We start from the raw sequence: 18219 nt of genomic DNA, 5'->3' as shown, positions 1-18219 counted from the left end.
AAGTGGAATAAACCCCTCCGGGCTGTCCCGGTTATTAGAAAATAATGTAGGCTACTTCGGTGGTAGTATGGGGTTACAGAAGAAATCATATGACAGATGGACTGACGACAACGTCAGTGGGCTAATTTGCCTAATCTTCGCGGTACTTTAGACCCCGGTGGAAACGCAGACAACCATTGGCTGAAGGAACCTTTTAGTTCCTGGTAAAGTAGTTCCTGGGACTGAAAGTTCCGGGTAATTTTGGTGGAAACGCGGCTAAAGTGTATAATCATAATCAGGAACAAGTGTGTCAAACCCTAGAGAGAAGTACTCTCTAGAAATAATGACAGATTCAAAGACTAAACAAACTCACCCGATACTGTCTTCAAATGGATGCAGGCTCAAGAAAAGTAATTATACATCCTCTCAAAAAGCTTTTACTAAGAAACTCTTGGTAGCCTAGCATGCACTCTGGGTGGCACTGTCTTCCATTCCTCCCCGACGGTCAGACCGTCCCCTCACTGCTAAAAACTAGACCTACGGTGTCGGATTACTTGCGTTGCCATGGATGTCGCTTGCCGTAAAGAAGTTTACTAGATGTCGTAGCACTTAGATTTGGAGCTCCAGCTCTTCCGCACCCCACCAAATGAAAAGTCCAAATGGCGGGCAAACGATATGGCGGACATAGGTGCTCCCAAAAGCAAAGCTGTAGAGCACATTCAGATGCATCAGTCGATGAAGTTTTGTGTTGATCTGACTTACGGTGTGGGTGTTATGACCTTTTAAACATGACCCTTTGTTATAGCGCCACCATCTGGCCGACATAGGTGATTTGTAGTGCCTGAGTATTGGGGGGCCATAGGAACCGACCTACCAAATTTGGTTGGACTACAACTTATGGTTGCTGAGCCTCAGACACTTTTAGAGGAGAAAAATAATAAGAAGAATAATAATAATCCTTACAGATACAATAGGGTTCCACCAGCTTTGCTGCTTGAACCCCTAATAATAATAATCCTAACAGATACAATAGGGTTCCACCTGCTTCGCTGCTTGGACCCCTAATAATAATCGGAACAGATACAATAGGGTTCCACCAGCTTCGCTGCTTGGACCCCTAATAATAATCCTAACAGATACAATAGGGTTCCACCAGCTTTGCTGCTTGGACCCCTAATAATGTCTGAAGACTTAAGTCCTACTGAGACTGCGGTCTTTTTCAGAGGAGCTGTGCCACAGACAAGCAAACAGATTTTGCTTATAAGCTCACTTCCTGACAGTGGCGGTTGCTGGGCTGAAAATAGACTGGAGAGAAACCTTCCCTTTGAACTGATCATTAGTCTCAACCTGATTTCATTCAGGGCCATACTTACCAAGGATCTTTCATAGACTCTAACGAGACAAGCAGTGTTTTTCCATATTTACCGAGTTGCCACATTTTTCAGTGTTTACTAAGGTGCCGCATCAGAGGTTTGTGCTGATAAAATGAGAGAAATGCGACTAATAGCGTGTTTGGCATAATGCATATGTATATTAGGGTGTTCTGAGTTTTGACAGCAAAAATATGGAAGGCAGGGTTTTCCCTAGGTTTTCAGAGGGCTTAGGTGCTCTCAGCTATATTTTGGAACAGCGTTAGTTCAATCGAGGTATCTTTATGTAACGTCAACTAACTAGCTTTGCTCGCTAACGTTGTCATAAAATTTTTCCCGACGGTGTAAACTAGATTACTTATTTACATTTTTGACTGATGTGGCTAGTGGGTAAATCTGTCGCTGTTTCAGTCGCAGCACTTTCGACACAAGCAATTCGGAAGCGCAATCCAAAAGTTTCTTTTTACCGTGAAGAGTGCCGGACCGGCAACCGTAGTAATGTGTTAACACGGTGGCACAATTATATCGAGAAATACCATCTTTGGGGGAAAAAACGCTATATTCTGTAAATGCATTCACCTACCATGCATAAAAACATAAAAATGCTAGTCAATCACCCACTTGTATTTATAATGCCATCGTAGCGCGGAGTGTTTAAAACCATAAAACCACCTCTCCGTTTTTTTTTTTTTGTCAGCGCATCACTGTTGTTTTTACATTAATTCTGATATGTCACCGAAATGCCTTTGCGTTCATTCGGCTTAAGACGCTCCGCAAAAACACTTAGGCGCCACGCCTAAGCCTTTCTATGGTAGGGAAAACCCTGGAAGGTGAATAATGTCCATTAAGGGCTGTCTGGGTAGTATAGAGGTATAAGCACTTGCCTATCACCGCAGAGACCCGGGTTCAATCCCCGGCAGCGGTATTTCTGGCTTGGTCAGACGTTCTCACTAGTGGTCGACCGATGTGGGTTTTTCAATGGCCGATGCCAATATTTAGAGAGCAGGGCAGCCGATGGCCGATATATAATGCCAATATCATGTTATTGTTTTTGTTGTATTTTATCAGTTGCAAAAAAAAAAAAAATCAAAACAAAGAAAAGTCATGTATAATTCCATTATTCCATGCACATTACAATGTAATATACATGGTTATCTTCACCAGTAACATGTTGTTTTAGATTTTTATTAATTAATGAAATAGAAAAATACATTCGATTATGCTGTAGATTTCAGAACATGACTGGTGTTTAAGGGAGAGCGGAGTACAATATGTCAGAAGCGACTTCATTCAACTATTATTCTGTACATTATAACATATGTAATTAATGCTAGCCAGTAATGGTTTTTGATTAGATTTGCTGTTATTTAGGATGGGAGAAACGTGTTAACTAGAGCCCGACCGATATATCGGTGTGGCCGATATATCGGCCATTATTTGACTTTTTTGACGACATCGGGATCAGCAGTTATGCAGCCGATGTGTCCTGATTTTTAAATAATAAACAAAAAAAACATTGATTATTTATCTGCACTTGTCTGTTCGAATGTTGTAATTGCTATTTACTAGTATTATCCAGTAGAGGGAGCTCTAATGCAAGTGTGAACTGCAGCAGCTGACGCGCTACTTCTGTAATAAGACGTTTGTCACTCGTGCCTCATCCAATATTCTCCACTGCAAGACTTGTCTGCACGGATTCGATTGCCGCAATAAAGGTATGTATATTTAGAGAAAGTTTTTAATTAAATGCGTTTATACGACCACTATGTTTATCAATCCTCATTATCAAGCGAGCGAGCTAGCTAACACATTTGGTTCACTTTAGCAAGCTATCTGCCTAGCAAGCCTTTATGAAGTGGCAGTCAGCACATAAGCTAGCGTAGAATCTACATTTCCAGAGGACATCGCTGTATTCTCAAATAAATAACCAGCCAAAATAAAATGGTTATTGAATGCATCACATTTGTTTTTCTCATCTGAGATAATGATATTAGCTACTATATGATGCTGTGTCAATAGCCAACGCGTTATTGCAAGCGAGTGTGTCATCTAGTCACGCGTCATTGTAGCAAGCTAACCAGACAGTAAAAACGCTGATAAAACACTTCTGACCTGGATCATTTTAAGCCATGTTATCTAGCTTTGTCGTGATATCATGTTGGAGAAGTGAATCAACCAACAGTTAGCGTGGGTAACCTGCACAAAAGCGCACTGTAGTTGTTTTTCACGTATTTCATCCAGTCGATTTAATTTCATCTAACGTTACACTTGATTCACTCATTAGCTCCGCTAGATGATGTCTTACACTTTGAGATCATGTAGTAGAAATAAAATAAAATATAATTCATTTAACTTACTGAGAATATATAATAAGAAATAATTGAGGCTGTGTCAATAGCTAATGCGTTATTGCGAGCGAGTGTGTCATCTAGTCACGCCTCAGAGCGCATTGTAGTTATTTTCACCACCGAATTCTTATGGACAGGGAAGCTCGCTAGATAGTCTTACTCTTTGAGATCATGCAGTAGGAATAAAATAAGAAAATATTATTAATGTACTGAGAATAGAAACTGTTAGGATATTTTGCCCTTATTCGTGGAGTCAAATGCAGGACGATGAGGAACACGCTGACAAAGTTTCCTCAGAGGATTTGTGGTTTAATTCAATGCGCAAGGGAGAGACAGACCCAGCAAACTCGGGCGCTGCGCTGAGAGAATCTCTGCCCATCACACTGTGTGGTGTCTAGATATACAGTTTTCCTTCATACACATCAAAAGGTTGAGTTAAGTGGCGGACCGGAGACAAATGGTCTTGTCCCTTCCTGTGGACCCTCGCAGCCATTTAGCATAGGAATGTGACCTCCTTGCCGCAGACACTAGAGGTGTTATACGGAGAGACACTACAGAGGTGCTAGACATACAGGCATACAAACTACAGACACAGTGATGGCAGAGAGGGAAACACAATACACTACATACAGTCTAATATATATATAGTACTACATAGTTACTAAAACAGGGAACCTATCAGTCCCCCATTTTGTATTTGGGAATATGGTGCTAAATGCCATATTCCCCATAACCTATTTAGGCCTATACCCCCAGTGAGCAAGCACATGGCAACAGTGGCAAGGAAAACTCCCCTAGCATAAAGGGGAGAAACCTTGGGAGGAACCAAGGCTCAGCAGGGGGGACCCATCCTCCTCGGGTTGGCCTGTGTACAGTTCTGGTGAGAGAATCAATTTCTCACAATTTAAAGATTGTCCAGAAGTTTTCCTGGGTTTTTCAAACCCCACAATTGACAGTTTACAACTCTCCATATGTCCTTGTTGCATTGGAAAGATCCCCATCCAGTTTGATTAAAAGTATGGTCCCAAGTCCAGATGTATCCACTCGCGTTGGTGCACATTTGAGAACTGCGGATCCGCATATCTTTCTGCCTTAAGGTGTGTTAACACAAACCGGCTTCCCAGTACTTTGTGGGGAAGAAGGATTGAGCTGCGCTTCATGTTGTGTTGGACTTGTGTACTTTCTCAGACGAGTCAGGTGAATCCATGTTGGTATTCCGGTCAAGCGGGCAGCTGATGGGGTGGTGAGTAACACAGTATGTTGTCCAGTCCAGTGAGGGCCGAATGTCTTTTTCTGGAAGGACTTCACCAGGACTTGGTCTCCGGGTTGGACTGCGGGGCTCTCCTCCAGGTCTGTCACTGGATCCGGTTTTGTCCGTGGGTCCTGTGGTACACACTGAGACAAAAGCTTACAATATTCCAGCAACCTATCGCCCATCACATGCAATTCTCCTCCTGCAATACACAAATCCCCGGGAGTCCTCATGGGTCTACCTGTTAGCATTTCAAAAGGAGAGAGTGATTCAGGATTAGTGGGGCCTGCTCTTAGGGAAAGAAGGACAGCCGGTAAGTGTGAAACCCAGTCTTCTCCAGTGCCTGCAAACAACTGTTTGGTTAGTTTGTTTTTAAGCTGCGGTTCGCACGTTCCACCAGACCGGAGCTTTGGGGATGAAAAGGGCAGTGAAACTTTTGTTTAATCCCCAGTGCTCGGCATACTGTTTTAATGATTTTTCCTGTAAAGTGAGTACCTTGATCACTGTCAATAGCACATGGCAAACCCCATCTTGGAATTATTTCGGTTAATAGCACTTTGGCTACGTCAGTTGCTGTGTTGTGCGCTGTTGGAAATGCTTCTACCCATTTAGTAAAATGATCAATGAGCACCAGCACATATTTCTTTCCCCTACATCCTGGTAGAGGACCGATGAAATCAATTTGCAATTGGGCAAACGGTTGTTCTGGTCTGGGCTGTTGTCTCATTCTCACTTCGATGGTTGGTCCGGGGTTGCATCGAGAGCATGTGATACACCTGCGGACATAGTCATTGATGTTAGTGTTTAATTTTGGATGCCACCATGTTTGCTTCATCCGATGTTGCATGCGCCATGCTCCATCATGTCCTAAGGAGTGATATAAGCTAACCATAGTACTCATCAAAACAGCTGGTAGGATCACTGTGTTGTTTGGACCCCTCCATATGTTGTCTTCATCTGCCCACCTATTCCCATTTGAGTGTAGGTCTGTACCTTTTGTGTGAGCTTTAATTTTAATTACTGCCACTTTGGTAGTTCAGTGGCTTTATGCAATTTCCCCCATTTTGTATTGGTGATCCTGCACTGGTGGTAAATCCCCTGTTAGCCCACAAGTTCAGGTAATCATGTACTACTCCAAATGCATAACGTGAGTCAGTGTATATGTTTACATTGTTCCCTCCCATTACTGTACACGCTTCTGCCAAAGCCCATAATTCCGCAACTTGTGCTGACTGATTCACCAGTCTACCATGTTTCACTAACTGTCCGTTTTGTGTTTTGTGTTTTGTGTTTTTTTTCCATCTATATAAAAAGATGAACCATCAACATATAGGCCAAATGCGCCCTGAATGGCGATTTCTTTCACGGTTATCAAAATTACCTTCCCCTTCTACACAACAGTGATGAGGTTGTCCCTCATCAGGATTTGGGAATAGGGTAGCTGGGTTCAAAGTAGTTATATGTTTTAAATGTACTGATGGCATCCGAAGACTTGTTTCCCATCGAGTCCATCGAGCCACGTGTACTGCTGTCAACCTTTTTCTTGACAAAATAGACAGAACAGAATGAGGGACTACAACATCAATTTCCTGTGTGCTAATTAACGGCAACGCTTGATTTAAGGCAATGGAGGCAGCTTCAACGGCTTGTAAACAGTCCGGCATCGCTTTTACAACCACATCTAATTTAGAGGAGAAATATGCAACCGGCCTTTGTCTGTCCCCATGCTTTTGTGTCAGCACCGCCGCCATGTGTCCTGTATTTACATGAGTATATAGTGTGAAAGGCACAAGTGGGTTGGGGAGAGAAGTGCAAAGTTTTTTGTTTTAAAATGGGAAAAGCCGTCTCACACTCAGACGACCATTCTATCCCGTCATGTGGACCCCCCGCTCCCTTTAAGAGGTTGTTTATCGGTTGAACAATTGTTGAGTAGTTGGGTATATGGGTCCGACAATAATTAAAAATACCAAGTATTTTGCGTAGCGCTCGTGCTGTAGTAGGTCGCCGCCACTCTGTTATGGCTTCAATTCGGTTTGTGGTCATTCTCTTACACCCCTGTGAAACCATATACCCTAGATAAATGACTTCTGTTTGTGCGATCTGTGCTTTGCGTGGGTTACACTTCACACCATGTTTTGCCAGATGTTTTAAAATAACATCTAAGTCTCTGCGATGCGTGTCCGTATTTTGTACGAAATTAATAAATCATCGACATATTGGCACACACATGATTTAATTCCAGGGAGGCTATTAATTACATCAGCTAACACACATTGCTGCATATTTACCTTTCTCTTTATTGTTTTTCTGTTGGGACCACCATACGTTCAGTGCCTTCTCTGAAATTACACCGGAGTCATTTTTGCTAGGGAATGGGGGATTAGTTCTCATTGCTTTCCCATATCTTTTAACCATAGCTTTTAATGCCGCTGCCATTAGATCCCCGCATAAAACTTCTTTCTCCGTCATCATTCCCGTAGTTGGTAGCCCTTCAGAATTACGCAGATTAGCTATTAGGAGCCGTTAACTACACGAAAGGAAAATATGCGCTTTTACTCTTATGTTATATGGGTTATATATACTATATTGTGTACACATATAACAAACATATCACGTATGCCTAACACAACAATACGTTATTCTGTAGACATGACAACACTGATGGAGCTCCGAACAAAACAACATTGAGTGCACTTTCTCGCATTCACTCGCATTGGTAAACAACCAAGGTTCTCTTCTTGCACACACTTTGGCACGCAGCCCAGTTTTTTCACAATTTGCAGTGTTACTCCGAAACACTTAGGCTACTAACAGCAATCAGCAACACCAAAACTTGTCCAACAAATTATTACACAGACGCTCCCTCGTCTGATGTGTTCTGACCCAAAACGACACACACAGGAAATATCACGTTACTGTTTTAAGGAAGGTGGACGCTACTTCGCCCGTGAGCCCGACGTGGCTCGAAACGTGTCCTTCTGCCAAATACCGACACACGTTACTGTTTTAAGGAAGGTGGACGCTACTTCGCCCGTGAGCCCGACGTGGCTCGAAACGTGTCCTTCTGCCAAATACCGACACACGTTACTGTTTTAAGGAAGGTGGACGCTACTTCGCCCGTGAGCCCGACGTGGCTCGAAACGTGTCCTTCTGCCAAATACCGACACACGTTACTGTTTTAAGGAAGGTGGACGCTACTTCGCCCGTGAGCCCGACGTGGCTCGAAACGTGTCCTTCTGTCAAATACCGACACACGTTACTAAACAGACGCTCTTCTTGGCGTAGTGGACCCGACGTGGTCCGGAACGTTACGTGACTTCACCCAGCACGCAGACGTTACTAAGGAAAGTGGACGCTACTTCGCCCGTGAGCCCGACGTGGCTCGAAACGTGTCCTTCTGTCAAATACCGACACACGTTACTACCGACGCGTTTCTCAGCGTCGAGGACCCGACGTGGTCCGGAACGCTGCCGTGCTCTACTTCAGCACGCAGACGTTACTGAACAGATTGACGCTCCCGCGTACTCTGTTAATACTGCTAGCACTACCACATTAAAATGACGTCAACATTAAAAGACAAACTCATTATCAGTTGTTACATCAAAGTCCCGTCCACGTAACTATTTCTTAAAATACAGAACAGGAGTCACTTCCAAATTGCACCAAGGAAAATCAACGCCTAATGAAGGTGGTAAGTTGTGTTTAATAAAAGATACTCACCTTCTTGTTGATTCTCGTTGTTTCAAGTGGAAGATATTTCCTGTCCCTTCGTGGTCGCCAAAACTGTTAGGATATTTTGCCCTTATTCGTGGAGTCAAATGCAGGACGATGAGGAACACGCTGACAAAGTTTCCTCAGAGGATTTGTGGTTTAATTCAATGCGCAAGGGAGAGACAGACCCAGCACACTCGGGCGCTGCGCTGAGAGAATCTCTGCCCATCACACTGTGTGGTGTCTAGATATACAGTTTTCCTTCATACACATCAAAAGTTTGAGTTAAGTGGCGGACCGGAGACAAATGGTCTTGTCCCTTCCTGTGGACCCTCGCAGCCATTTAGCATAGGAATGTGACCTCCTTGCCGCAGACACTAGAGGTGTTATACGGAGACACACTACAGAGGTGCTAGACATACAGGCATACAAACTACAGACAGTGATGGCAGAGAGGGAAACACAATACACTACATACAGTCTAATATATATATAGTACTACATAGTTACTAAAACAGGGAACCTATCAATACTAAGAAATATTAATAAATTAATAACAACAATAATAATCTTCATAAAAATACATGTTTGAAACTGGAAAACTGATTTTTTTAAATTAATTTTTTATAAATGGCTGGAAAAGAAAGGAGTAAAAGCAAGGTGTGGAGTCATTTTGATTTCACACTTAAAGATGGTGTTTATATATATTTAATTTAATATCATCTTTTACATTTTTTTATCTAGAAAGTTCTTTGTGTGTTTATTTTTATTTGCTTATTTAAAGTTAAATGTTCTTAAATATAGAAACTTTAATAAAATGTAAGTTTTTCAAATTGATTTGAAAATGTTGCACTTTTTGACAAAATATCGGTCAAAACTCGGTGGGCTAGGACTCTCCAAAATCGGGATCGGCATCGGACCCAAAAATCTGCCATGGGTCGGGCTCTAGTGTTAACATTTAGAAAAGACAATGGTGACTGAGGAAATTTAGGCAAAAGTTTATAGCAGTGTGCATGAGTTGCAGTACAGTGCTCGAAACTAACTTTTTCACCACCTTCCCACAACTGTCCCAAAGCATATTTTTGTGTGTTTGTTTATGTTTGATGACAGACTCGGTTACAAGCCAAATAGCCAATGTAAGTGATCAAACACATTATAAAATAATAACTTTGTTCACTCGCATTGCACAACCTGCTCATATTATTTACCAAGTGGCTGGAGGTGACAACAATGTGATAGAGCGGAGATTCAGTCCCACAAATCCACTGCTATCTCTCATTAAACACTGTGCCAAGTTAGCTTGGTGTATTGAAGCACAGACAAACACACACGCAGAGGGAGAGAGACACGCACACAAGTGCAGAAACGTTATGTTAGCTAGAAGCCCATAACGTTCGTTCCCCAAAATGTTTGTTGGCAAGTTGACACACACAAGACACGCAGAGGGAGAGAGACACGCACACAAGTGCAGAAACGTTATGTTAGCTAGAAGCCCATAACGTTCATTCCCCAAAACGTTGTTGCCAAGTTGATAACGTTAACACTAGCTTTCGGACTCCTGTTAAGGTCAGTGCACTTGTTGAATAGATGCTATCTCTAGCCCATTAGCAAATGCAACTGGCTGTAACTAATGTTGGGTATCTTATAACTATCAAATCAATCGCTTACGATAGCAGATTGTTGACTTGAGACGAGATGAGAGGTTCAACAATCCTGTCTTCATCCTCTGCCTCAGCTGACAGCAGGTGCTGCTGGCTTTGCCCACTTGAGAATAGTTCTGCTAGCTGGCTATTAATGTTACTCTACTGCTGGCAAACTTTGCACTGGCATGATCATGTATATGAGCGAGCGCCATTGATGAAATAATGAAAATAATGTTTATGTAACGTGCTTAACAACGGCAGACCACAGGCTCACCAACAATAAAAGGCTTCACAGCTACACTTGCTTACCGTCCCACAACCATCCCAAATGACAAATCTGATTAATGTTTTACAACCCCAGCTCCTCGGGAGTAGGAGTGGGGCTAGGGACGCCATACAATAGCTTTTCGAGCGCTGTAAGCTAGTTTAGCTGGTTGAAGGCTTGCTAACGTTACCGTTACAATTCCCAACTAACATTAGCGTTTTCTCACTGAAAGACCGGAATCAATCTAATTATACAGACATTAAACATTGTATATAAGAGTGGCCAATTAAATATATTGAGCTTTGAAAGCTAGGACTAAGTCTTACCGTTTTCTCTCAGGTACATCCAGCATTGGCACGTTTCCCACTGTTCCACAGCACCCACTGACGTCTGCCCGTAGAATGGCGAAATTGACACATGGGGGAGTGCTAAGATCGTTCCACAGCAGCCACACTGACAAGGTTGCCTGCAGATGTGTCTGCAGATATTTTTTGTTTATTGTCCTTGTGAGCGCAGGCATCAGCTGATGCCGATTATCTCAAAATGCCAGATATCGGCCCAATTAATCGGCCGACCACTAGTTCCTACGAACACAACTGGCAGTGTTTGCGGGTGGGAAGCCGATGAGGGTATGAGTCCTGATCGTTGCATTAGCGACTCCTACTGGTTGGTCGGGGTGCCTGTTCAGCAGGGAGGGAATCTGCGGGAGATGGCGTGAACCTCCGCGCGTGTTACGCTCTTCCAGTGAAACTCCTCGCTGTCAGGTGAAAAGAAGCGGCTGGCAACTCCACATGTATCGGAGGAGGCATGCGGTAGTCTACGCCCTCCCCAGACCAACAGAGGATAGCGCATCGACCAGGAATGTGATACACACAGGGAATTGTACAATTCAATGTGCTGTACATAAAAAGACAGAAAAAACAGGGTGATTGAAGGATATAAAAAAAAAAGACATTTAAGACCTAAGGACAAAACTAAAATCAAGATCAAAATTAGGGTAAACGGCAGCAGTAGAGAAAGTTATGCAATAACAAACACAGCAGACAAACAACTAATAGCAACTAAATTGGGGATAAAAAATGGGAGAACGTGGCGGAAAAAAAGAATGTCAATTAATGTGTATGACTTGCTACAGCTGGTTTATCATGACTGGTGGCCATTGCGGCAATGGTAATTGCATCTGTTTTGAATGTCTGGGAATAGCGGGCGTTATCTTCTTTCTGGCATAAGATCAGCATGGCCATTCTTAAGAGGAGACCTCATCAGCATGTTAGAGTAGGGGAGAGTCAGCATAAATGTAACCGCTTTGAGATTTTTTTTTTTTGAGATTGAGATTAAGAGTTCAATTTATTCCGCCGTACTTTTGTCAGTAGAAAAATAAATGCAGGCACGTCTTTGTTTTCAAATAGGTAGTTTAATGTAGCAAATGAACTAGTGAGTCTGTTACCCAAGTACAGATAAACAAAGAACCAACAAATGACAGGGAATGTCAATACTTATACCCTGTCCCTTAAAGCAAAACAGAGGGCCACATGGTCATTGCCTTAAATGAATACGCATCACAGGAAAGAGGAGGGGTTCAATCAGACATTCGTGGGAAGAAACAAGGTGAGGATATCACCCAAAGGTACTGCATATCAAAGGGAGACAATTTTTCTGGGCGAGGGGGTAGAGGATGTGACACAGGTTCTGATTAGAAGGTCAATTTAAATGGATTTGGTGGTAAACAAGCAATGTTACCTGCAACTGGCCCACTACAATTTGAGACGTCTGGGGGGGGGGGGGTAAACTGTGGCTCTCATGTTTTCCAACAATTCATACGACCTAGTCTGTACGATTGTAAAAGAGTTGAGAAATAATTTTAACAGTAAATGAAAATGCCATATAATGTTCAGACACAAACATAAGTAAATGTCCAGCCATCCTCAGATTATGAGGGATGAGGGTTTAATCATGAAAAAAATGGTTGTACAAGCAACTTTGTAACTTACCGTGAAGTGAGTTGCAGTAACTTACAAAAATGATGTGGAAAGATGAGGACAGCTGCTTTTGTTTGTTTCTTAACATCCAGGTGAGCTTTTACAAATCAGCCACACAGTCCAATCAGGTGTGTGTTTATTATTAATGCCTGTGATCAGGTTACGGTTTCTTTTCCAATAATCACTGTCGCATCGAGATAACTGTCACCACTGCCAACAAATTTGCTGAACACATTTAACATTAAATGCTGAACTAACAAACATGTTGCTGAGAAATTTTTATTTTTAATTTTTAAAATAAATATTGAACACCATTTAAAATGCCTAAGGTCTCCCCATAAGGACACTACATGTAGATGGTATTCAACACCATCTAATGTCCCTAATCTCCAAATTTGAAGCCCTCTCCATTACCTCCCTGGGTTACCACTATTTTTTCATCTATAAATGGCTTTCTGTAAACATAACAGCAAAAAAGCATGTTGTTTGTTATAGCAACTCGGAGGTGGCATAACTGTAACTGGTGTCATAATGTTCTTTTGGTCAACTAGCATCAAATTCCTGCTAGAATAACCACCTAGAAAACTTTTCAAGGATCAACCACCTTTTAAAATGACGTATCATTTGATTTATTACAAATAAAAATAAAGCGTACTCAAATTACTTCTGGGACAGTTGCTCAAAAACAGTTTTTTGGAAATATTTCCCACAAAGGCTATCACATTGCTCCGTTCTTTTGAGAGGTGGTAGAGGGCTAAATTGCAAGCGCAAACCTGAGATGCGTACGGTAGCGTATTGTACATTAAGTTATTGACCATTAATTGACCATTACTGCTTGATACATTTATCAAGCAGTAATGGCCACTCCCCTACTTTTCAGAAAAGAGAGAATATTTTAAAATCTTTTTAAAACACATGACTCATTCATCTTTGCTCATTAGAGAAGTTGAGAGATGGTGACTGGTGATGGTTGGCTATTTGGGTATGCAATTAAACGACTTGAAATATTAAAACTTTTCTGAAGTTTTTACTAATGAGACGTGTTAACATTTAAAGGTGACAGTACCTATCCATTGCGTCCAAGGAGTCTGACTCCTGTCCAAAGTCCGACTTCACCAGAGATGGAGCGGTTTCTTTCCTGCCATGCACAAGACTCATCTTAAATGCCAGCAGTGCATTTAAAAGAACCCCCTGTGGCAGTGCTTGTTTACATTGCCAGTCTTAGTAAATGCTCCACTAAATGGAAAACATGTAGTGACATAATTTTGCAGCAGCATGCTTAGTAAATATGGCCCTCATTTTCATTAACAAGTGTGAGAATGATCTGAATAACCCATTTGCAGGTAAACATAGCGATGAGAACAGGCCATTTACCCAAACAATGCTCGCCATTTTAACAGTTTCATTCTTCTCATCATGTTAGAGAGATTACATGATAAATGGAATTTAGGAAAATAAGTTTTAATCACGAAGGAGCATCTGGATCTTTGGACTGCGATAATTCCGATAATTTTCACTATTTTGAATGAATAAAAAACACTTAACGACCTAGAATGATTGGTTGATTTTCATGAAACTCCCACAAATTTGTCCACTGCACTGTTCTCTTTAAAAGTTTAAAAGATATTGTCTGTGTTTAAAAAAAAAAAAAAAAAAAAAAAAAAAAAAAAGCAGGATTAAATTGTGTTTTTATTTTTTATTCTGTTGCAGAAATTTTAATGTTTGTTTTTTGGCCGAAAAACTGTATGGATTATTAGTGTACATTGCTCTGAGTAATGCAATATTTGTATGGTGTTGATCAGGAGTGGTCAAGGAGGGGCATATCCGTTTATGGATTTAATTCCAATTTCTACTCTTAATTTTTTCCTTAGCCCAGTCATGTATCATATTTTAGCTGCATTTCTTGATAAGCAGCATTTAATGCATTCAGGTTATTGGCTAATGTGTTGAGTGTAATTGGTGACAATAAAAACCTGCATACCAGCAGCCTGGCAGGAAAGGATTTGACCACCCCTGGTCTTGATTGTCTGCTTGGACCTTGTTTATCACGGCTTGCAGCTACACTGATCAACCACAACATTAACCTAGTCTTAGCGCAAAGCCCCTAGTGGTCAGCATGCCGGCGTGCCGAGATTACTAAACTCAGATATTCAGTGCTACTACAACCAAAGTATGAGTTAAAAACAGAAACGCATTGTTTTATTTTCATTAATAGACGATACGCGACAACTATGCCGAATACAGAGTTTTGCAGCGCCACCATTGTCGCTCTGGTCGTTAATTTAACATGCACCCCCTCCCTGAAGTCTCATCTACAACTACACCCCCCACCCATGACATAATGGACTATTTTCTTGGCATTCATAAAAATATTCTTTCACCACTAGAAAATCGTATTCCGTCATAGCAACAAGATAAACCCGACAACAGCCCTAAGATATGCCAATACAGCAGTGAAAACGCTACTCACTGAATAATGGAATAAATGATAAAAAGTTTTTAAAAAATGATACCGTCATTCTACAGTTAATATCTGGGACTAAATATTGAATAAATACAACTTTACCATTGGTTTTACGCGTGGAGATGTCCCTTTTGAGACTGAGCAGTCATATATTGTCTTGGACAATCCGTTTGTGAAATATACGCACATTTGTGATGCCTGGGTACCCTCCAAAATAAGCTGTACGTAATACCACACGTGTTGTTTACTGTGTTGTCACCCTTGTTAGTACAGTCTGGCTTGATTTGACAATTCATTTATTCAGTAGGTGAGAGTATAAGCTTTCTAACAATGTATAACATGTTTAATTTTGCTTTTGGAATAGCGTTAGCGTAACCAAATTTTTCTTATCGTATTCACTCTGTGGTAGCAGTAAAAGACGCTGCACCTAACGAAACATGGTCAACGATTTTTCGTAATTTCTTGGAAAATACTATTATTACTGAGGACTTCTGGGCATAGCTAAGCCATATGTTTGCTGATAGACCTAGCTGACATCGTTTTCTGGAGCAAAACAGATGCGAATAGAACAGCATCATTGATTTACTGTCTCTGTCTCTATCTACTGAACATAGATAAGGTCATTGCTATGTAAGTATTACTGCTCAAAATACTTCGGTTATACACGTTATTTTTGAAATTGAGTGTCTTTAAATAGGTTAGTGGTGTTCAGGGTTTCCCCCAGAAAAGTTGTTAGGCCCGGTGGCAAGTATCTTTTGACGGGGGCCGGCGGCCCGGCACGGGCCAGCGACAGACTGATGGCAGCATTAAGGTAGGGCCCTATAGTTTCTGTGATAACAGAATCACAGACGGAATCGCGGAATTGAGAATTTAAAAAAAGCTATAACTCAGATTCCATAGGGCCCTACATTAAGTCAGTGCTAAAAGCTGACTGAAGATTTGAAAATATAACTACGTAATGTGAATGTTGTTATAAATAAGTCATTTATTCAACACACATTTAAAAAAATCAACAACTATTTACAGCATAGCATAATCTTACAAAGAATCTGACAACAATGTACAGACTTGGAATGCTGTGTTTTCATCAACAACAAAGAAATTAAGTTAAAATAAATAATATCAAAGTTTTTGCACTCCACAAAAAACTTGTATTCAAGTCCTGATTGGCTACTGAATCTTACAACAAGCCTTGGAATGCTGGGCACATTTAAATAGAGATGGGAATCGCGAACCGGTTCCAAGTTGTCCTATTCATTGGAATCGTATGGCTCCGAGCTTATCGAAGCCAGCATTTTTTTACGACAGCTGCGCATTGCAAAACAATGACGTAACGCTTGGGGGAGGCATGCACGCAGGCGGCCTCTCTCAGGTGTTTGTTTTGGACGGCAGCTGTCACAACAAATTTTATCCGGGCTGCCAGCCTTGATACATTCTGTTGCGATAAAGATTCTAAGACAACTCAGCAATTTCTCTGGATTAACGGGTTATTTTCTAGCCTGAAATGCGATCGTATTGCGAAATGGCTACACGTCATGTAACGTGCAAGTAGTTGGCTATCTCCCTGGATACAAAGTAAATGTTTTTACCAATACATAATAATAAATAAATGTGATTTTATCCATAGAAAAAGCGATACAAAAAGGCAAAATAAATGTCGTGTTTGCGATTGCCGTCGTTGCTGTCAGAAGGAAATGTCTCTGGAAAAAAAAAAAAAAGTTTGTTCTCTTTGTAGTGGTTTGGGCTGGAAATGAGCTGTAAGAGCGGGATATGCACAACACTGCCTACTTATTGGCTACTAAATCTTACAACAATGTACAGCCTTGGAATGCTGGACACATTTCAACAACAACAAAATATATATGTATCTGTGTTACTCACTGTTTGGCTAGCTAGCTAAGTTAGGTAAATGACCACGTTGTCGTGCACATCAATGTCACCAAGCTAACGTTATTAATAAACAAGTATAGTCGTTATTTAGATGGCGATCAATACATCATGTAATGTTACAATGTATTGAACGTTACATTCATGCTACTAGTTTAATGTTACCTACACACTGCTTAAGTTAATATAAAAAGAATGTACTTACCGACGAGATGAAGTAATAACACAGTTTGTAACAAGGTTAGTTAGCCTACTAAAGAAATGGTGCCTTGCTAGGTACCATTAGCTTGTGATAGTTGGTAGCATCAAGTGTTGAACATCACTCTATGCACAATGAGGGTAAAGAACAGACCTGCTGTTTTCCTATAGTGCGTTCACATTTTAACCAACAGATGTCGCTGGTGAGCTTTCCAACCGAGCCGCCCCACTGTAACTGTAGTTTAAAACACATCTTAAAAATACGTTTAAAAAATAAAAAATAATAATCCCCGATGCTTAGGCCCGATGGGGGGTCAATTTAGGCCCGGCGGCCCGCCGGGCTTGCAATACTCTGGCGGAAACCCTGGTGTTACACAATGTGGACATTTCACATTGTAAGCGTTCGTTAGTAGTGTAATAGTTTTTATGAAGCATGCAACAGTGATGACGTGAGAGTTGGAACATTGCCAAAACGTGGTAGATGGTTGAAAATTGTTTTCATGTCGTCCCATCCCCGTACAAGAAAACATACGAGAGTACAGAGTATAGAAATACATACAAGTTCATTATTACACATTTAGGTACTGTACCACATTGTGGACAATATTTTTGCATTATTTTTTGCATTATTTTTTAATCTGATAGCAATGTTTCATCTTAAACCTTCATTAGGGACTCATTTATATGCTTTATAATGGACAAAAAGCATTTTATTCATTTTTGGAGAGATTTTGGATATGTTTCTGGACCCCTAGATATTTTAGACCACTGTATTTCACCAGGTAGTAATTACAGCACTTTTTATACGTAGTCCCCCATTTCAGTGTTTTAGACAAATTAACATAATATCAAATCAAAGAGTCATGTTTTGTATTTGGTAGCATATCCTTTGCATGCCATGACTTCCTGATGTCTGTGACCTATCAGAGTCTGGATATCTTATTGTCAGGTTGTCCTAGATCTGCAAAGGAGTTATTTTTAGTGATTCTTAAAATATATATTTTTTAAATATTTAATTCTGGCGACACCATTTGTTTTAATTGGGCCAACCAGAAATGTAATATTATAGGTAGAGTTCATTGGTTCTTCATTTGCTTCATTCTCTGGTGTAACCTGCAGTATG

At 41.0% G+C, this 18219-nt stretch overlaps 1 protein-coding gene and 1 long non-coding RNA gene across 5 annotated transcripts in view; one reads left to right on the top strand and one right to left on the bottom strand.

Moving 5' to 3' along the window:
* LOC135257886 (uncharacterized) overlaps positions 1-9142 on the bottom strand; it is a 53016-nt gene extending 43874 nt beyond the window's left edge. The window contains exons 1-2 of one of the 2 annotated variants that reach the window (XR_010330796.1): positions 6344-9142; positions 4373-5606 (exon numbers count right to left, since the gene is read on the bottom strand). This is a non-coding gene — a long non-coding RNA (uncharacterized LOC135257886). The remainder of the gene's footprint in view (positions 1-4372; positions 5607-6343) is intronic. The other variant, XR_010330795.1, reaches the window with a different exon arrangement.
* ahctf1 (AT hook containing transcription factor 1) overlaps positions 1-18219 on the top strand; it is a 224363-nt gene that overhangs the window by 16088 nt on the left and 190056 nt on the right. The window lies entirely within an intron of this gene.

This window comes from Anguilla rostrata, chromosome 6, assembly GCF_018555375.3.
Source record: "Anguilla rostrata isolate EN2019 chromosome 6, ASM1855537v3, whole genome shotgun sequence".
Lineage (NCBI taxonomy): Eukaryota > Metazoa > Chordata > Actinopteri > Anguilliformes > Anguillidae > Anguilla > Anguilla rostrata.
This window is presented reverse-complemented; position numbering and strand designations above follow the sequence as displayed.